We start from the raw sequence: 22,808 nt of genomic DNA, 5'->3' as shown, positions 1-22,808 counted from the left end.
GGGGGTTGAAATTTTTTTTTGTTTTTTGCTTTTTGATCCATATGGGCATATGCTTCATCAATAGTGCTTTTCAAAAATATATATGGTTATTGCAACATCCCTGCGGAAACCACCCCTATCCTTGAAAATATACTGCAGAAACTACCCCTATACCTTGGCGAGCATGTTTTTACGATTTTCTCATTACCTATTCATTTTTTTAAACAAAACTTATACAAGGTTAAAGACCACTATTTACTCTAAAAATTAGGTCCTATTCATTTTTTTCGTTTAAGCAACCGTTACGGCACAGTGGCGCCGTAAACCTCATATATGCTTTGGCGGGCTCCAGTTTTTGTTTTTTTTTTTCGTCATCTCTTCGTTTTATTGATAAAGTACTTATGTAAAATAAAACAACACAGTGTAACCTACAAATCATGACCTATGCACATTTTACATTCTTTGCTCCCCAAAGCCACAGTGGTGGCCCAAAATATTTTTTTTATATTTTCGCCACCTACACGCATTTTATTGCGTTAATGCTACCTTAATAGCACAATATTCACCCCTAAGTGGTCGCTAAGCAGTGGCGGATCCAGGGAGGGGTGATGGGGGCGATCACCCCCCACCTCTCTCAAACCAAAGTGATATTATATTTGAAGATTATAAAAATATTCATTTATTTTTATAGAAAAACTTATATTATATTAATATTATTTTTATAAGAATGACTTTTTATGCTTTAGCGACAGTGGCGGATCGAGCATCGTTAAGAGGGGGGTGCCAATTGGTTAAATTTCTATAAAAATAAATGAATATTTTTATAATCTTTGAATATAATATCACTTGGTTTGAGAGGGGGGAGGTGATCACCCCCATCACCTCTCCCTGTATCCGCCACTGCTTAGCGACCACCTAAGGGTAAATATTGTGCTATTAAGGTAGCATTAATGCAATAAAATGCGTGTAGGTGGCGAAAATATGCAAAAATTTATTTTGGGCCACCACTGTGGCTTTGGGGAGCAAAGAATGTAAAATGTGCATAAGTCATAATTTGTAGGTTACACCGTGTTGTTTTATTTTACATAAGTACTTTATGAATAAAACGAACAGATGACGAAAAAAAAAACAAAAACTGGAGCCCGCCAAAGCATATATGAGGTTTACGGCGCCACTGTGCCGTAACGGTTGCTTATACGAAAAAAATGAATAGGACCTAATTTTTAGAGTAAATAGTGGTCTTTAAACTTGTATATGTTTTGTTTAAAAAGAATACATAGGTAATGAGAAAATCGTAAAAACATGCTCGCCAAGGGATAGGGGTAGTTTCTGCAGTATATTTTCAAGGATAGGGGTGGTTTCCGCAGAGATGTTGCAATAACCATATATATTTTTGAAAAGCACTATTGATGAAGCATATGCCCGTATGGATCAAAAAGCAAAAAACAGAAAAAAATTTCAACCCCCCATTTTACTTATTTTTTTTTGCTACAGGGGTTGCACTAGGAAATCGCTTTTGGTGTCCATGCATGGGTAATAATAACGTGCACAAAATGATATATGAAGCATATTAATAAAGGGCATTGTGTGTGAAGGATTCCAAGAAAATCAATTTATTTATTAATTCTTCTTTTTTTTTGGGTGGTTCCGGGGAAAAAATGGGGGTGCATTATACAAATTTGTAAATAGCACCAATACATGGGTAATCGCTGAAAGTCTTTTTACTCTAGCATAAACGGTTCAGATGGTATAAAAAGAGGTTTTTTAAAATGTAACACCCTGTAATTAAAAAAAGGGCAATTACCCTTAAGTGAAATCTGTACGAAAAAATCAGTCAATTATTTTTGAATAATTACCGCAGGATTTCTTCTTAATTTCCGTTACAGTTAGGGAAAAATATATATTTTTTAAAAACATCTTTTTTAAAAACTTGTCAAGTTTATGGCGCCACCCCCGCTAAACGGTGGATGATAGAGAGATGCTGTCGGAAATAAATCGTAGAAAATATAGTCCTCTTCATATTTCTATAAAAGAAATTTTTTGTAAAAGGTACAGGAAGGGCTACGTTCCGCAAAAACCACAAATTACCCCCTTTAAAGGGGTGGAAAGGGAGGTTGCGGGGCGAAATTTTTTCAGAAAAAGTTAGTCTCATAATAAGCACCCCTTGATATACCAGAAAAAAAATAAAACCGGACTTGTGTCCATTTTGCAAGGTTCAACCTTTGTTTCCTACACTATAAGTTAACTTTGTAAAACCACTGTCACGGTAGATTACTTTTGTTTTAAATTATATTTATTCGAATCAAGGATTGGTTATGTATTTAGAGTATTGTAATTGTCAACCAATTATACATCTCTAAGCATAAGTCGCTATAATATGGAAATACCCTTCAACGCATACATAATTTTCTTATTTCTTTATATAATAATCACGGACGTACGTTTTTTTTCTGTCACTTTGAGCTTAATGTGTTAGAGAGAATTCGACAAACTATAACGCACTGTAAAAAGCGTTTGGGATCATCTGTATTCGCTCCGTGCATGACTGACGCAACACCTAGCATAGTCGCCTAACATCTTTGGCAACCAGAATTTGACGTTAAACATATGATACACATATGACATATTTGACGTTAACATGTAATATTTATTTACCGTTTTTGATAAAATACCATACAAACAATAACTTCGAGTGTCAAATAAACGTCAAACTAAAAAGCGGATATTTTGTAAGTTCTCGGAAGAAGTAAATTTAATAAAAAAATGTTTCTTTGTAAAAGGTATATTAGTTTAAAAAACCCCTATAGGGCTACAAACATAAAAACAAAACGTTTTCGCTCTGTAACAAGAGCATCATCAGTGTTACAACAACAGGGTGAGCCAACCACCAAAAGGTTTTTACCTTTGTATTTTTGGTTGGCTCACCATGTTCTTGTAACACTGGTGATGCTCTTGTTACAGAGCGAAAACGTTTTGTTTTTATGTTTGTAGCCCTAAAGGGGCTTTTTAAACTAATATACCTTTTCCAAAAAAAATTTTTATTAAATTTACTCGTAATTAATGATATACAGCCAGCTACAGGAAATCCTTCCTTGTGGATATTCTCTGAAGAAAATATCAATTTTGAGTGTTTTCCTTCACTTTTTCGTTATAGTTTAGTTGTCGATGTTAACACTAATTAAGTATACATCGAAAGCAATTAGGCAGTGTAAATTATTAGTGCCAGATTTTAACATTAGCTGGGTCTATTGAACTATTAATTTTTTGTGATGATAGGAATATACCACCAGATTGGGGCAGTGGCGTAGCTGACAGGCCCGCAGGACCCGCAAATTAAAGCTTAATACTTTTACTTTCTTTAAATTGGGGACCAAAACATATTTTCCTAATAAGTATCAAAATAGGAAATTTGGAAGAAAGTAATGAAGCGGGTAATTGGCGTAACTCTTACTCTTTCCGGACAGACAAGGCGAAAACGGCGGGTTCTTTGGATAAAATATTCCCATGAGATTTTTTTTCGTAATCACATTCACGAGACATCCCGAAATAAGGTTCAAGAAGTAGCCCACGTGAAAAGTGGTCCAAATTTTTTTTTAACAATTTTTTTATTCGAATTGCAAAACTCAATATTTTTGGCCCGGGCAAATTTTTTTTTGGTTTTTTGGACCATTCTGGACAAAAAAGGTCTCCTATTATTTTTTCTCTGAAATTAATCGTTTTCGAGTTATAACCAATTTAAAATTGAAAAAAAAAACGAAAAATGGCGATTTTCAAGGCTTAATAACTTGGTTAAAAGTTATTATAATGAAAGTCAGAAAGTGACTAAATCAAAGTTTAAACCCCCCTACAAGATCCTGAAGAAATTTTAGTCATTACTTTATTAGTAAGCTGATATTTTTAAGTAATAATAATGAGCGCCATGCACGTATTAGGCGGCCGTCAATTCCGGCAGTCAATGGTGCATCTTACTCGCATTTACAGCCGCGTCAATACAATCTTACCGCTCATTGTTAATAATTAAAATTAACAGCTTAGTAATAAATTAATTACAAAAATTTCTTCAGGATCATGTAGGGGGGCTTTAAACTTTGATTTAGTCACTTTCTGACTTTCATAATAATAATTTTTAACCAAGTTATTAAGTCTTAAAATAGCCATATTCACGTTTTTCAAATTTTTAATTGCGTGTAACTCGAAAACGATCAACTTTAGAGAAAAATTACAAGACACCTTTTTTGTCCACAATGGTCCAAATAGTCTAAAAAAAATTTCCGGACCAAAATATTCATTTTCACAATTTGATTAAAATAAATTGTTAAAAAAAAATTGGACCACTTTTAGTCTAAATGGAAGTCTAAATTAATCGATAAAAACAATAACTTAAAAACAAATTACTTGAGCTCCCAAATACAAAACGACGTTATAAATTTGCTGGCTCAAGAAACTGAAAACAAATTGATTAATTTAATTCAAAAAAAGTTATTTTTATTCTATAGTTTCCGGTATACCGTTCCGGTTACCTTCCAAAGCAGAAGTTGTTAAAAATTCTTTGGGAATTATTCGCATATTAGAATAAAGTGCTTGTAAATGAAATTTTAAAACAACCTCGCCCGAGGGTATAAACATCTAATAATGCACGTGGTGCATACAAAACTTTCTGTCGTACCGGTTCATTGCAATAATTAAAATTTTAATTTTATTTTATATTAATTAGAAGTACTATTGTATCGCAGCAGGCATTTAGTACCGTTGCTAGGACAGTGATGTTGGTTAGCAATTTGTGATTAACGTAAATAAAGTTTTTCCATGTGACATTGTCAAAAAAAGTCAGAATGCAAGAGAAGTTCGATATTTCTGAAGAAATAGTTAAAAACGCCCAATAGTCCAAGTAATGAAGCTTAAAATAGGACAAAACCTCGCAATTTTTACAGAATGGATCGATTTGCTTGAAAATATGAGAATAAGTAGTGGATAGTTCAAGGATCAAAATCTATATCATGCCGAAAGGCGCTTTTACCATGGGGGTGGTTGCCACCCCATCTCGGGGGTGGAAATTTTTTTATTATATTTTGACCGCAAAAGTTGGTAAAAACACTCATTCTAAGCAAAAAACGTTCTACACATTTTTTTGATAAAATGAATAGTTTTCAATTTATTCGCTATCGAAAGTGCTAGTTTTATATCGAAAAAATCAATGTTTTTAATAGTTTTCTGCTAATAACTCCAAAAGTTTTCGTTTTATCAAAACAACTTTACTTAACAAAAATATACCTTTTGAAAAAATAAACAAAACTGTTTTAATTAGTTTTCTTTAAGACCAATAGTAATGGAGCTATACTTTATTATATGTTAGCTCTTCTTCGTCAAATGCTAAATATTGTAGTTTCAAAGTCAAAAGACGGGAAAACTATGCATTTTTCAAGGATAACTTGTTCAAACTAATTTAAAGTATTTAAAATTATTTATCTCTAGAAATAAAAAAAGGTTCTAGCTCAAAAATTAAGTGACATATGAAAATAATGTCAGTCCCAATTTTTTTCAGCGAAAAAGTGATCGGTGGTATCCCCCTAATCACCACCCTAATTTAAATTAGTCATTGACCTTGTTTGGTCTTCTTTATTTATGTATTATTAATAGGTTCTAGAAGTTTGACCGGCTTAGAATGATTAGTTTTTAAAAAAATGTAGTTAACAGCGAATAACGAATTTTTGTAGTTTGGAAAAAAATGGCCTTATCTTCAGAATAGAAAGATTAGCATCAGAGATAGGAAAAAATGTTTAAATATGAAATTGTAGCTTATTTAATTCCCAAGAATACGGTTTGCATAAGTTTTTTCTACGACAAAAATTGATTCAGCTATTGAAAATTAAAACTTAATAACGTAATAACATGCAAAAACCACCTTTACCAACCCTTTCAAAGTCACCTCTTTTTGCGAATGACGATTTTAAAAAGATGTAATATTAATACACTTATAGATCTTGTAAAAATCCACAAAATTCTTTTTTATTAAACTTTCTAGGATAGAAAATAAAAAAGTTACGGTTAAAAAATCAATATATTTTTTTTTGAAAAAAAATAAGTTAGAGGTATATAAATAAATAATAATGTAAGTTAGAGGAGTTAAAGGTATTTTTAGTCATTTCTCATATTCATTCTTCTTTATTTATGTATGATTAATGGATTCTAGAAGTTTGACTGGCTTAGAATGATTAGTTTAAAAAAAAACTGGAGTTAAAAGCAAATAACGAATTTTTGTAGTTTGGTAAAAAATGCCATTTTCTTCAGAATAGAAAGATTAGCATCAGAGATACGAAAAAATGTTTAAATATGAAATTGTAGGCTATTTAATTGCCAAGAACTTGGTTTGAAAAAATTTTTTCTACGGCACAAATTGAGTGCATCGTAAATGAGTATATCGAAAAACATTGCTTTTTTCGATATGTAAAACTAACACTTTCGATAGCGAATAAATCGAAAACTATTAATTTTATCAAAAAAATGTATAGAACATTTTATGCTTAGAATAAACGTTTTTATTAACTTTTGCGGTCAAAATATAATAAAAAATTTCCACCCCACCAGATGGGGTGGCAACCACCCCCATGGTAAAAGCGCCTTTCGGCATCATATAGATTTTGATCCTTGGACTATCTACTACTTAATCTCAAATTTTCAAGCAAATCAATCCATTCTGTAAAAATTGCGAGGTTAAAAGCTTCGGTTCATGGACTACAATAAGCGACTGAGAATCTGTTACCGAAAAAATCCAAAGAAACATACTACAAGGAATACGCTAAATTTTAACAATGGATGGCAGCAAATAATACTGGAATAAATGAAATATTTGATTTTTGTTGTTTCCTATTGCAATAATTTCTTTATGCCCGCGCGGACATAAAGTATAAAGGCGGAGACAGATATCCGCGCCACGAACTCCGCGCCGTGTGTGCGCCGCGCGTTTGTGGCGCGGTTAATGTTCGTTAAAATTTTTCATTTTGACGATCCAGAGGAAACTTACGAACATGTAGTAATTGTAGATAATCATGTCTCTGTCCTGTACTTCTACTACTTTATTTTGGTATTATTCTGAAACTATTTTCTTGTGTCATCTTATGCAATTTACTATTTTATGTGGAATAAGCCACAGTTTGGGAACATTTCGGGAACTACCTTTTTCGCTTCCCGGCAACACAAATATAATGGTAGGGGAGCCCAAGCGGGGATTTTTGCAGTTACTCGAGCGCGTCAGATTATCATATGGGGAGAAACGTGGTACCCTGCAGATGTACCTCCACCATATATTGGCTCTTAACACAGGGGAGTTCGTTCAGGGGGGCCCGAAAAAAAATCTATCCTTAAAAATACTCGAAATTGTCAGATTAAGATAAGGTAAGTTAAGTACATGCAAAAGAGTCTATATTTCAAAAATATGACGATTTGAGCGGGGCGTACGGAAATGGGCGAGTCAAAAAGTTTCACAAAAAAAGCGAATATTTCGCGAAATGAACGTCAGATTGAAAAACTAAAAACTACGTGTTCAATATTTTTCAAAAATCTATCGAAAAATACCAAACTTGACCCCCACGGAGAGGGGTGGGGGCTAAATTTAAAATTTTAAATACAAATCCCGCGATCTTTCGCAAAATAAACATCATATCGAAAAACTGCAAAATGCACTTTATCAATATTTTTGAAAAATCTATCGAATGGTTCCAAACACGACCCCCCACGGAGGTGCGGTGGGGGGTTACTTTAAAATCTTAAGTGGTAGCCCCCGTTTCTTATTGCAGATTTGGATTGTTTGTATAAAAATAAACAACTTTTATTCGAAACATTTTTTTGAATTATGGATAGATGGCGTTATAATCGGAAAAAACATTGTTGGAAATGGAAAATTAAATTAAAAATATGGGAAGTCCCCACTAAAATGGAAAATTTTACTTAACTTTTTTTATTATTATTTTATTTTTTTTTGGTTTTAGGACCTAATAATCACAACCCAATAGGTCCCCAAAGCGCTCGAGTGACTGCACATTTAGCATACTTTGCTCCCCTACCATAATATATCTGCTTGTTTCTACAACCAGAAACAAAAGTAGAGAACTATAGGTACTTCCAAGTCATGCGTTACCTTTTTCGTTTTCCGGTGACACAATTGTAATGTATCTGCTTGTTTCAACTGCGTAGCTTCACTAGAAACGAAATTAGAGAACTATAGGTTCTTCCAAGCCCTGTGTTAACTTTTTCGCTTTCCGGTGACCCAATTATAATATATCTGCTTGTTCCAACTCAGTTGCTTCACCAGAAGCTAAGTTAGGAAACTATAGGCTCTTCCAAGATGTGCGTTACCTTTTTCGCTTTCCGACGACACAATTATAACATATCTACTTGTTCCAACTCCGTTGCTTCACCAGAAGCGAAGTTAGAAAACTATTGGGTCTTCCAAGTTGTGCGTTACTTTTTTGGCTTTCCGGTGACCCAATAATAATATATCTGCTTGTCCCAACTCAGTTGCTTCACCAGAAGCGAAGTTAGGAAACTATAGGCTCTTCCAAGATGTGCGTTATCTTTTTCGCTTTCCGAAGACACAATTATAACATATCTACTTGTTCCAACTCCGTTGCTTCACCAGAAGCGAAGTTAGGAAACTATAGGCTCTTCCAAGTTGTGCGTTACCTTTTTCGTTTTCCGGTGACCCAATTATAATATATCGACTTGTTCCAACTCCGTTGCTTCAACAGAAGCGAAGTTAGAAAACTATTGGGTCTTCCAAGTTTTGCGTTACCTTTTTTGCTTTCCGGTGACCCAATTATAATATATCTGCTTGTTCTAACTCAGTTGCTTCACCAGAAGCGAAGTTAGGAAACTATAGGCTCTTCCAAGATGTGCGTTACCTTTTTCGCTTTCCGATGACACAATTATAACATATCTTATTGTTCCAACTCCGTTGCTTCACCAGAAGCGAAGTTAGGAAACTATAGGCTCTTCCAAGTTTTGCGTTACCTTTTTGGCTTTCCGGTGACCCAATTATAATATATCTGCTTGTTCCAACTCAGTTGCTTCACCAGAAGCGAAGTTAGGAAACTATAGGCACTTCCAAGATGTGCGTTACCTTTTTCGCTTTCCGACGACACAATTATAACATATCTACTTGTTCCAGCTCCGTTGCTTCACCAGAAGCGAAGTTAGGAAACTATAGGCTCTTCCAAGTTTTGCGTTACCTTTTTCGTTTTCCGGTGAATCAATTATAATATATCTGCTTGTTCCAACTCCGTTGCTTCACCAGAAGCGAAGTTAGAAAACTATTGGGTCTTCCAAGTTGTGCCTTACCTTTTTCGCTTTCCGGTGACACAATTATAATATTCCGCTTGTTTCAACTGCGTTGCTTCACCAGACACGAAGTTAGAAAACTATAGGTTCTCCAAGTCGTGCGTTACCTATTTCGCTTTCCGGTGACACATAATATATATCTGCTTATGAATGTTTTTTTGATATTGATAACTATTTACGAAGTGAAAGTCGAAAGGTCAAGTAAACTTGATTTCAAACTCGAATTGTGGCTTATGCCCAAATAAAATAGTAAATCTTATTTTTAATACATGTTATTTTTAGTACAACAATGAACTAACATTTTTTAAAAAGGTCCGCATGTACATTTTTTTATTTCAGCTTCTATTTCCGTTCAGATCGGATTTAAGTTGTTTCTTTAAATTAAATGGTTCTTTATTGAGGATCCCACCATATTGATTTTCCACGGTAAACATCAATAAGTTAGATATTTCCTTCCGACAGTTCCGGTTATTCCATTACTAACAAATATTCAACTCATGCGCGCCAAAACCAACAAACCACTCGCAAACCCGTCCAAATACGTATTGCGAACCATCAAAGCGTTTGTTGAAAAACCGACAGAATTTAGATCGTGGTGCGCCGTGTGCGTGCCGTTTGAGCGTCACTTGAAAACACGTACTAATCTGACGAATACGCTGCACGCGAGCGGCTCGCACACCGAGCAGAGCGCATATGTATCTCCGCCTTAAGATTATGTGGTTCGTAACTAAGTAATAAACACACAATATTAAACCGGTATGATATAAAAATAATTTGTATCAAAAAAGGTTTTAAGTTAATGTTTTCAATGTAAATCTAGATATAATATTGCAACAACTTACTAATAGGTTTGTCGGATTAAGATAATGTACTTATAATAGGTTTTCATGTCTATTCCCAACAAATCTATTAACACTAACTGATAAAGACTTGAAAGGCCAAATATTGTCATTTACACATATTTTAGTAATTATACTGTTATTAGCGTTATGTTTATAATACGGGGCCCCACAAAAATTGTCGCGGGGAGGCCCCCCAATCTTCAGCTACGCCACTGGATTGGGGAAGGAAAGAGAGTCAGTACAAAAATATAAATATAAATAATAAAAATAAAAACCGCAATAATAAGGTAAGCGAAATATCTATTTGTTGTCATATTTCACCGCTACGGACGCTGGCATAGTTTCGTGTTTCCCCATCATGGTCACGCACGGAGAGAATACAGGTATTTCGTAAATCAATTTTTTCAGCTTTTTTTCTTACTTGACTAGGGTAATACGAGACATTTCTAGAAAAATATCTAATGTTGCTGAATAAGCGAACACCTGTTCTAGATGAGTCTAGATACAATATATTCGCAATGGGTGACGTCATTGTCGTCGGGTCTCTGGAGTCTGGAAGTCATTAGGAAAGGCTTTTGCCGCTCTTTATTTCGCCAGTTGTTACGAAAATTAATCTTTAGTTTCTCCCTTCAACGGACACCTTTAATGATGCTCTAAGGGTGGGTTATTCCCACTATACAACTAATAAACACCAAAAAACTTCATTCGGTAAAACTATACATATAATTAGTATCCATAATGCTTTAACAAAATTGGGAACTACAGTGTATAAAGTAAAATAAGCTACTCTAAACCCAATTATACCCAAGGGTAATCACATATTTCCTTCCCTTTTAGCTAATAAAACGTTTCAATAATCCGCTGAGGGTATGTCGACTTGACATAAAATGAGGAAACGTTGGGGTAAAATATATATTCTCAATATTTCGATCGTGTGCAAAACATTACGAGTAAATTTGGAATTCGAATATGAAAATTTAAACTGTTTGATGATTTATGATTGACATTCGATAAATTTTTAGAAAATAAAAATTTGCAGTGTTTAACAATATAAATGGTTATGAACGGTGAAAAAGCAATAAACTGGTTTTTCAATATTTTACCACATTTTGACAACTTGTTTGTTATATTCTACTTGTTTGTATTGTGGCAAAATTTAATCAATTTAAATGTGCTACAGTTTTAACTTTGACAAATAGATTAAAATAATTAACTTTCTATACGTAATTATACACATTAGTTTCAAAAGTTATGCATCACCTAAAATAATTTTAGGTGATGCATAACTTTTGAAACTAATGTGTATAATTATATTATTATGCTCATTTTTGAAGTAGATTTTTTTGTGAACAGATCAACGGATTCCGTTATTTTTTTTTATTTTGGGGTTTTCTTTGGTATTTATAGAGTTTGGCAAAGGCTTAGTCAAACTTCTTTTTTGAACTTATACCGAGTGGAAGAAAATATGTGTTTTTCTGATGTTAAGTTTGAGACACCCTGTAGGGAGGAAAAGTTATAAGTGTGGGTACACATCTAAATTATATTGCAGTCTTATGTTTTGTGAATATATTTTTTTAAATATCCCTGATATCTTTAGAAACAAAGAAAATATACGGTTTTATTCTTTAACATGTCGTGTTTTAACTGAAATAAAACTAAATTAACAATAAAAAATAACAGTTAAAAAACGTTTAAATCAGAAAGACATAATATATAACGTTGTCAATTATTCGCGTCGACACCTTAAGAGTTATTTGTCGACCAAGTTAGCAGTATGTACAACGCAGCATAAGAGAGACGAGATTGTTTAATTGAGACACTGTGATGTTTTTGGCGTGGAAATTCCTTGAGAGTTAGTACGTATTTGGTGTATAGTTGGAGGCTCTTTAAATAGCAAAAAGTATATTGCACAGATTTTCTTTCTTTGAACACTTTGTTCCTTTCGCAGTATATATAGGAAATAATTTCATGTTAGTGTATGATAAGACATAATCTCCTCCTCACTTATCGCATATCACGAGACAAGAGTCAATAGGAGACTACAACTAACACAATTTCGATGTATACCTACCTTTGTATCTTTTGCTTCTTAAAGGGTGTCTCAAACTTTTGTTACAGTTAAAACACTTGCTAATAAATAAAACCGTCTATTTTCTCTATTTCTACAGATATCAGGGACATACAAAAAACAAAATGTTCACAAAACTTAAGACTACGATACGATTTCAATACACACATAGTTGTACTGTGAGTAACTTCAAATTTCACACAAGAAAAACATTTATTTTCTTCCACCCTGTATAATTACAAAAAAGAAGTTTGAGTAAACCTTTGCTCAACTATGTAAATACGAAAAAAATCTAAAATAATTAAAAAAATTAGCGGAATCCGTTAATCCTTTTATGAAAAAATCAACTATGAAAATGAGCATAATAGGGAACTTGCACATTTTTGTTTTATTACAAAATAATGTTCGGTTTCGTTTAAAAATAAGATTTCCAAAATTTTACGACTCAAAAACTCACAATAACTTTCTGAAGTACAAATTTAAAATCTGCGTACTTAACTCATTTCAAACCTCTGTGGGGCTCAGTGGTAAGAGCGCCTACCTTTGGACCTAAAAGTCGTGAGTTTGAATCTGACCTGGGTGGAGGATTTTTCATTTAATAAAAATTATTAAATGAAAATAGTGTCTATCCTTGTGGTATCGGTACTCGCTGAGGCACCGCAGACGTTCGGATACAATTAGCGTCTCTTTGCAAAGAAAGTGACGTTGACTTTGCTAAGTGACAAGACATTTACTCAACATACAAACTGCACACTAGGTACCTGATTGGAAAAATACACTGTACCATGCCAATGACCATTAGTTGTTGAGGCATTAATAGCCCAGTAAATGAACGGGAAATTGGGCGATACCGTGTAATTTTCGCGGGCAACTCCGAATTGCATGAAAATTTGGATTTAGGTTCTACTTACCCTCCACTTCAAAGTTGAAATTGTGCCGTTGGTTGCTTTTACTTGGGGGGTGACAGTCACCCCTTCTCGGGGGTGAAAAAATATACGTTCAAGATAAGACCGAAAATGGATTACTGGTTTTAAGCAACTTTTGTTATATAGAGTTTTTTACGTAAGTCAATATTTTCGAGTTATTTGCCATTGAAAATGTTGATTTTTCGACAAAAAAACTACGTTTTCAGACGGTTTTTCGAAAATAACTCAAAAATTAAATATTTTATCGAAAAAAATATTCTTAAAAGTGTAGCTTATAAAAAACCCAAAAAAATGGTGTATCAGTAAAGTCCATCAATCAAATAAAAACAAAATTGTGGCTCATGAAAAATACGTTATTATTCGTCTAATTCAAAATCGAATATTTCAAGGTAAAATCATTGAAAAATTAAGCAATTTTCGGGAAAAACCCATTTAAACTTTTTTAAAGTGTTTATAAAAAGCTTTGTTTTAATTGTTAACAAAAGTTTTAGCATTAAAAATAAGCGAGTTACGCTCAAAATAAAGTAGGCCCTCCTTTTTTCTGTAAAAAATCATGAAAATCTCGCCGTGTTTAGCTCCCCAAATGAAATTAATCGCTACCGCTCTACAAACAATTTACTTACTATTTTTTATATGATCTGTCAGTATCACCGGTTTAAAGTGTTTATTTTTGAAAGGGTTATAATTGAGAAGTGTATGCTTCTCACTAATCACTCACGAGTGTATGCAAATTTTGAACAGCCATATCTTAACCAATTTTTGTCTTACGGAGAAACAAAATCAAATTAGCATATTTATAATAGCAAAACCTACATTTTTTTATTCTTTAAGATTCTTCTTATCACTAATGCTTTTTAAGTTATTTTGAAAAAATGAAATTCTTCAAAAATTTTTGGAAATTTTTTTTTACTATAAAACCAAATGTTTTTAAAAATAAGCATTTCAAACCAATCAAACTTACAGATCATATTATAAACAATACACATACAGTTAAAATAGATGGATTTACAAACAATTTACTTACTATTTTTTATACGATCTGTCAGTATCACCGGTTTAAAGTGTTTATTTTTTAAAGGGTTATAATTGAGAAAGCTTGAATGGGTCACTAATCACGAGTGTATGCAAATTTTGAACAGCCATATCTTAACCAATTTTTTTCTTACGGAGAAACAAAACGAAATTAGCATATTTATAATAGCAAAACCTACATTTTTTTACTCTTTAAGATTTTTCTTATAACTAAAACTTTTTAAGTTATTTTGAAAAACTGAAATTTTTCAAAAATTTTTGGAATTTCTTTTTTGACTATAAACCAAATGTCTTCAAAAATAAGCACTTCAAACCAATCAAACTTACAGATCATATAAACAATACACATACAGTAAAATAGATGGTAAAGCCAAACGATTAATTTCATTTAGGGTGCTAAATAGGGGAGGTTTTCACGATTTTTTTTACCAAAAAAAAGGGGCCAACTTTTTTTTCAGTGTAACTTTAGGACCAATACAAACTGAGATACGGCATGTTAAAGGTTAGCTTTTTCCGTCAAATGCAGAATTTGAAATATTCAAAGCCAAATAATGGGAAAAATTTGCATTTTTCGAGGAAAACTTACATAATGTTTTTTCAAGTATATAATTAGACCTTTCAAAAAAAATAATAAAAAGTTTCTAGCATGAAAATCAAACGACTTATAATCAAAAAAATGTCGGTATGCTTTTTCTCATGAGGATCTTTCAGTGCGTCACAGTTTTTCGATTCCTTTCTAACGCATTAAATTGCATGTGACAGAAAAAAACGCACGTCGGTGATTAAATTTCGTCGTGATATTTATAACAATTATTCTAATTGTCAATAGATGGCGCCATAATGGAAAACAAAATTAATTACGAATTATATAATATATCTACGAATATAATCTGTACAATTTATAATACTATACAAATCAAAGGAAATACCATTTTATAAATGCAATAAACAGAATTGATTTGTTTTTATGCCAAATTGCAAATAAAATTGCTCATGAAAAGAAGATTACCTGCTTTTCTCTACGAAAAAATCAGTGAAAACAACCCCCTACCTACCTTCCTAATTCAAATTTGGTCTTCACCTTTCTGTAGTTCCTTTTATATTTATATTATCAATACACTCAAGGAGTTTGACCTATTTAAAATGCCTAATTTTGGAAAAATATTATATCTAACTGTGTACTGATTTTTAGCCTTAGTAAATGGATTTAATTACCTTCGTAGGAAAGCAACTTTGATACCCGCTCAGTAATGAGACCCCTCAAAAATAATTTTGTAGGATTTTTAATTATCTATAAGACTGTGTAAATTAAATTCCGTAAGATGCCTTAGTTTTTAATTGGGGCGGGTTTAAAGGGCTTGAATAAGGGGGTGTTTGCTGGTAAATAGAGGTTTTAAACAGCTATATCTGGCTAACTATTAACGGTAATGAAAATATATGCGCAGGCTAATTTTAGTCATTAAAAAAGCTACAATTTAGTAGTTTATAATTTTTTTCATATCTTTAGTATTTTCGGAGATATTTTGAAGTAAAAGTGAAAAATACCAAACTGAAAAATCAATTTTTTATTAAACCCCAATTTTTCCAAAATTAGGCATTTTAAATAGGTCAAACTCCTTTAGTGTATTGATAATATAAATATAAAGGAACTACAGAAAGGTGAAGACTAATTTTGAATTAGGAAGGTAGTTAGGGGGTTGTTTTCACTGATTTTTTTCGTAGAGAAAAGCAGGTACCGACATTTTTTGTAATTCGCTTAATTTTCACGTTAGATACTTTTTATTATTTTTTTTGAAAGGTCTAATTTTATACTTGAAAAAAGATTATTTAAGTTTTTCTTGAAAAATGCAAATTTTTCCCATTATTTGGCTTTGAATATTTCAAATTGTACATTTGACGAAAAAAGCTAGTTGACATGCCGAATCTCGGTGATAGATATATAGGTATAGAAATTATAGGAAAAGAATTTGGTTTGTGTTACTAAAAGATATAATTTCGATATCTACAGTTTTTTTTGATTAAATGCATATTTTTCGAGGTATTCTCAAAAAACCCTCTAAGAAAGTCGATTTTTTCGTCGAAAAACTGTTATTTTCAAGCGCGAATAACTCGAAAAATATTAGTTTTACGAAGAAAATGTAAAAAACATTTTTTTCTTAGAATCAGTTTTCCATCGAATTACATGGTTAAAATGCAATAAAAAATTCCCACCCCCTAGATGGGTGGCAACCACCCCCAAGATTTTAGCGTATGACAGCGGCATGATATAAAAAATGATCCTTGGACTATTTCCAACCGTCTGTGAAAATTTCAAGTAAATCCATGCTGGACGAAAAAATTGCGAGCCAAAATGCTTCATTTCCTCAATCGAATATTGGGGCCGACCGACCGGCTCTGTCCCGTCATACAGCTGACCGACTATAATAACTTTTATTTATATTTAATTTAGAATGTGTGTACTGATTTTCAGCCTTAGTAAATGGAAATAATTACCTTCGTAGGAAAGCAACTTTGATACCCTCTCAGTAACCCCTGTTCTACGTTTCGCTTGACCGACCACAGTATGTTTCTCTACACACTCACAGTAATCATCTGTTAACAATCTAGCTTTAGTAAATTCAAATAGATTTTTCAGCGCTGCCTCTTGGTCTATAACTTATTGACGCTCTGTACACTATCTATTTTCTATTATGTAAATATCTACACATTTTAACGTTTATTTATAAAACACCCTGTATTTTGCAGAATGGTAAAAAACAGTAAATTGTTATTTTGCTTTAACAATGTTTACATTAATAATTTGACTTATCTTTGACAGTTGACAGTTATATTGTACCTACTTTTTAGTTTTAGTTTTAATAAATTTTGTTGGTTAGTTACATAAAGTAAAAATGAAAAAATGAATTGTTATTAATTTGAGGAAGGTGGAAAAACTATATGTATAACATGGGAGTAAAGTGACTTTTGCTCCCTTGAATGATTACTCATTCTCGGGAGTAAACTTCATTCTCGGGAGGAAAAGTAGCACTTTCCTCCCTTGTTATACAAATAGCTATTTCTTAACTAGTGCGGAAAGTGATACTTTCCCGCACGCGACTGCCTTTGACGCGAATGACGCGGTAGCGGAGTTCAGGCAGGCAGTCGAGTACGGGAAAGACACTTTCCGCATGCGTTAGGAACAAAATTTTTTTCTACGGCCGTAGGTTTGGAAAAAGCCACAACATAAATAGTTTAGTATCAATTTTTATTTACGAGTAAATACAACATACAACAATACGTAATACAAAAATGTATGCAATTTTAATTATTTGGAAAAACAAGAATGTCTTTACTTATTGCTTGGTAATATTAAATGTAAACGAGCAATTCGTGGCATTTTGCAAATGTATTACTGATGCAATCTGATCCTTGAATTGGTCCATACGTTCTCTGACAAGGTTGTCAAATCCAAATTTTCAATAAAATAAAATTGGTTTCCATGACGACGATTGAAAACCATTGTTATTGCCTACTGATTTGACTTTTGAATATTATGTCAAAATAAATCTATTTCAACGAATTATCAGTAGTAATTGCACAAGACCTCTAAAATTCTATATTAATTTGAGAGATCGAGTGCAATTTGTTGCGATTATTTCATGAATAAAACTGTTCAAAACCAAAATTTTATTGTAATTTATTTATGTAAGTACAAATTAGTACAATTAAACACACAGTTGTTATAAATATTTTAAGGTTAAAAGTCATCACTTTTTTAATTTTTAAAACATTAATTGTCATTAATGTCACTGAATGTGTTTTTTCGTAGCAGCGAAGGGCCTCTGACGTAATATACTTGACGACGGGCAATTATTAAAAATTATCGATTTAATTTAGATTTCTGTAGCTTTCTATTGGTCAGAATCTCCTATGAATGAAATAATCGCGTTAATTTCATTAAAATACCTATGAACACAATAAGATAAATTTGAAATAAATTAGTAAATAATATCTAAATATTAGTTTATTGCATGTATTATAATATACAGTGATAAGTACGCTAACAACCGGCAGAATAACGCAAAACATGGAAAATATAATACATTGCGAAGTAAAGAGAGATGAAACTAGTAGAGATGGAAATTATCGACATAAACATATAAATTAACATTACATTACGTAGTTTCCCACCTTTAGACATATCGAAGGAATATGACAACGGTCACTGTGACAGGAGAATTTTATAAAATACTCCCGTTACAGACGTCTAAAGGTGGAAAACTATGTCATGTAATGTTAATTTATACATTTATACCGAAAATTTTCACCTCTATTGGTTTCATCTATCTTTACTTCGCAATGTATTATGTTTTCCATCTTTTACGTTATTCTGCCGGTTATTAGCTCGCTCTTCACTGTATTATAAAGCCATATTACAAGGTATTCTACTTTCCCGCACTAGTGCGGGAAAATTGACTTTCCTGCACTAATGCGGAAAAGTGCAACTTCCGGAAAGTAAATGCGTGCGGGAAAGTGGCTGTTTTAGCACAACCGTAGAAAAAGTTTTTTTTATAATAACATCTTATATTAAAATAACAAAAATATGTAAAGTTTATATACAAACATCTTTAAGAAAAGACCTTTTAATTTGTGTTAAAAAATGTTGCCTTTCTGGTTAAGGGTTAAATTAAAATTTGTTCTATATAAATTTATAGTTTACTTTATCTTCATCTAATTTATAGAGAACCATCGGGATTGTTTATTAAGTAATCGACTTGGGAGTCGATTTGTACTTATATTTTCAGTAGTAATTACACGAGAGCTCTAAAAGTATCGATTGTATTCCCAGTGACACTTTGACAGTTTTAATGTCACGACCCGAAGGGGAGTGAAATTATGTCAAAGTATATCACGAGGGCAAAACAAATCGCTAGTTTTTAAGAGTTCGAGTGTAATTCGATAATATTATACCATGAATAAAGTGCTTTTTAAATTATTTTAACTAATATTTTATTGACATCTTCGCCTGAGTATTTGCTAAACCTGTTCTTGGTGTTCCCTTTGACAAGTTGTAAAACATTATTATTGTCATTAATGTCACTGAATGTTCATTTTTTTGTAGCAACGACGGGAATCTGACTTAATACTTGACGACGGGATATTATCAAAAATTATCGGGTATAATATCACAAGAGAGTGAGAATAAATTGAAAATAATGCGACAGTTTTTCGAAAATTTGTTGTCTGGCAATATACACGAGAGCCCGCAGGGCTCGAGTGGCTATTGCCCAGTGACAACAAATTTGAGTCAAAATGAAGCATTATTTTCTTATTTATTCTTACTGTCGTGTGATATTCGTAAGATTATTTTTTAATACGTATATTATGGATATTTTCTTAAATGTGACAGTTGTCAAAACTAGGAAACTGGTTGCCATTAAACAGAAACACTCTACTTAAAAAAATTCTATCGGTAATTTTCTACAGTAGATAATTCTCAGTGTAATTTTAATCTGATTGGATAGAATTAAACACGTGATCAAATATCTTACTATACGATTGGAAGTTAAAATCATCAAAAAATAATCGGGTATAACATCACAAGAGAGCGAGAATAAATTGAAAATAATGCGACAGTTTTTCGAAAATTTGTTGTCTGGCAATAGACACGAGAGCCCGCGGGGCTCGAGTGGCTATTTCCCAATGACAACAAATTTGAGTCAAAATGAAGCATTATTTTCTTATTTATTCTTACTGTCGTGTGATATTCGTAAGGTTATTTTTTAATACGTATATTATGGATATTTTCTTAAATGTGACAGTTGTCAAAACTAGGAAACTGGTTACCATTAAACAGAAACAATCTACTTAAAAAAATTCTATCGGTAATTTTCTACAGTAGATAATTCTCAGTGTAATGTTAATCTGATTGGACAGAATTAAACACGTGATCAAATATCTTACTATACGATTGGAAGTTAAAATCATCAAAAAATAATCGGGTATAACATCACAAGAGAGTGAGAATAAATTGAAAATAATGCGACAATTTTTCGAAAATTTGTTGTCTGGCAATAGACACGAGAGCCCGCGGGGCTCGAGTGGCTATTGCCCAATGACAACAAATTTGAGTCAAAATGAAGCATTATTTTCTTATTTATTCTTACTGTCGTGTGATATTCGTAAGATTATTTTTTAATACGTATATTATGGATATTTTCTTAAATGTGACAGTTGTCAAAACTAGGAAACTGGTTGCCATTAAATAGAAACAATCTACTTAAAAAAATTCTATCGGTAATTTTCTACAGTAGATAATTCTCAGTATAATTTTAATTTGATTGGACAGAGTTAAAGACGTGATCAAATATCTTACTATACGATTGGAAGTTAAAATCATCAAAAAATAATCGTTGTAATTATTATTCTTGTAGCTTTCTATTGGTCAGAATCCCTATGAATGAAATAATCACTAAAAATTTACTTAAAGTAGTGACAGTATTGGAACCTATAATTAACGGAATATTTTTTAACTGTGGCGATTCTGGTTCTGACAATTGCATGCCTTAATTTGATTATTTTTGTCATAATTCAGCACAATCCTATGATTATTTCTTTGCAATCAAGAAAACTCATTCATAAAATAAAAATTATTTGAGTAATAAATTTTTGTTAACTTTATTGCTTTGGTCCTCTAGGTTTTAAATTGAGTTGTCATGTAACTTCCACATCAAGCATTCAGTTAAGTTTATGACTCTTAAGATAAATTGGCATTTCGGGCTACTGAACTTCTGTAACTTGCTACTAGACGCTTACTCATAGAATGAATCTATATCAAATTGTAAGCATAAGCATGAGTGCAATACCGATTACTTTTCAATAGCCGATCGTAAATACAATATACCAAAGGTTCGACGCCCTTGTGCGTCTATCGACTCCCGATCCTGCGGAAAGCATCCACCTGAAATTGCAGAAAATCGGACACATACGTCCCAGTGCACGGAAGGTTACTAACCCTTACCTTGTCCGGGCCGCCCGACGTAGACCATGCTACGGGAAACAACGGCTACGTCCCGTTCATTCGACCCAGAACCCCTCCTGTCGTCGGTGCACTACCCGGAAACCCGCCACACCGCTCTACGACCGCTTCAGTTTGCAGGATAACGAGGATGTGCATGATCCTGAGTGGATTGCGGGGTGGGATCGTTAGTTTAAGAGTGCTATGTATGTAGAAAATTCCACCAAATAATAAAGTCTATATATGTACGTATATACAGTGTGTCTGCGTAACTTAGAACCATATGAGAAACTTTTTTATTATCAATTTAACGAAAAAAAGTATACCCAAAATATGAATTTTGCTCAAGAGTAAAGTATCTTTATTTTTCACATTATCGATAATTGTTATTGAGAAAAGTTGTTTGGAATTAAATACTCTGTTGTAATATGCAATTAAATTCTTCTAACAGAAAAAAAAATGAAAATTTTTTTTCTCAAATTATGGCTACCCAACATTATTTTTATTTATGACTCCCTTATTTTTAATTTTACGAAAAAAAGTTATTATTTATAAAAATGTCTGCATGATCTAAAAACTAAGATGCAATCATAAGATATCACATTTTATCAATTTTATACGAGGTATGTCAAAAAATATAAATTTCACTCATGAGTAATTACCTTTATAGTTCACAATATTCCAATTAGAAGGAAGTTATTGCATACTGAAACATAGTTTTTAATTCTGAACAACTTTTTATAAAAACAATTTTCAATACTCCTGAGCAACTCCTGAGTACTGAGTACTTTACTCCTGAGCAAAATTCATATTTTTTGACATACCTCTTATAAAATTGATAAAATTTTATCTCTTATATGAATCTTAGTTGTTAGACTATGCAGAACTTTTTATAAACAATAATTTTTTTTCGTAAAATGAATAATAACCGAGTTATCATAAATAAAATTGATGTTAAGTATCCGTAAATTAAAAAAAAATTCAAAAAGATCTTTTTAATTCTTCTTCTTCATGATGTGCCTATCCGTGATGAATGTTGGTAATCATCATGGCAATCTTCACCCTATCTGCTTTCCAAATATTTTTCCTTGCAGGATGGCTTGTAGGAGGGCATATCTGGAATCTTTTCGCATAATGCGTCCCAAGTATTCCAACTTTCGAGATTTGATGGTGGTCAGTACCTCTCGGTTGGTACCCCCAGTCAGTCCCCCCATACTTCTAAGGACCTCCTCATTTGTGACCCGATCAGTCTATGGGACTGATCATTTTGATCCGTGATCGCTGATCATGGGACTGATTTTTTTCAATTAGTGAATCGTAATTGCATATTATAATATAATTTTTAATTAGAAACAACTTTTATAAATAACAATTTTCGATATTGTGAAATATAAAGATACTTTACTCTTTAGTTTGGTATGTAACTTGGAGGCCATTTTTATGTTTCTGGTTCTAATTTTGATGTTTGGTACTTCTCTAAACGTATTTAGAAGTCTATTTGGTAATCCTGGAATATAATTATGGTATAGAGTGGTACACCGGTCGTTTATTGTTTGTTGCGACTTGTGTTTGATTTGTTGTTTTTTTTTTTGGCGAACCCAAAAATAAGTTTGTTCAGAAGATTCGCTGGG

The sequence above is a fragment of the Diabrotica virgifera genome, chromosome 1 (assembly GCF_917563875.1).
Source record: "Diabrotica virgifera virgifera chromosome 1, PGI_DIABVI_V3a".
NCBI classification, from domain to species: Eukaryota; Metazoa; Arthropoda; class Insecta; order Coleoptera; family Chrysomelidae; genus Diabrotica; species Diabrotica virgifera.
Note: the sequence above shows the minus strand (reverse complement) of the source record.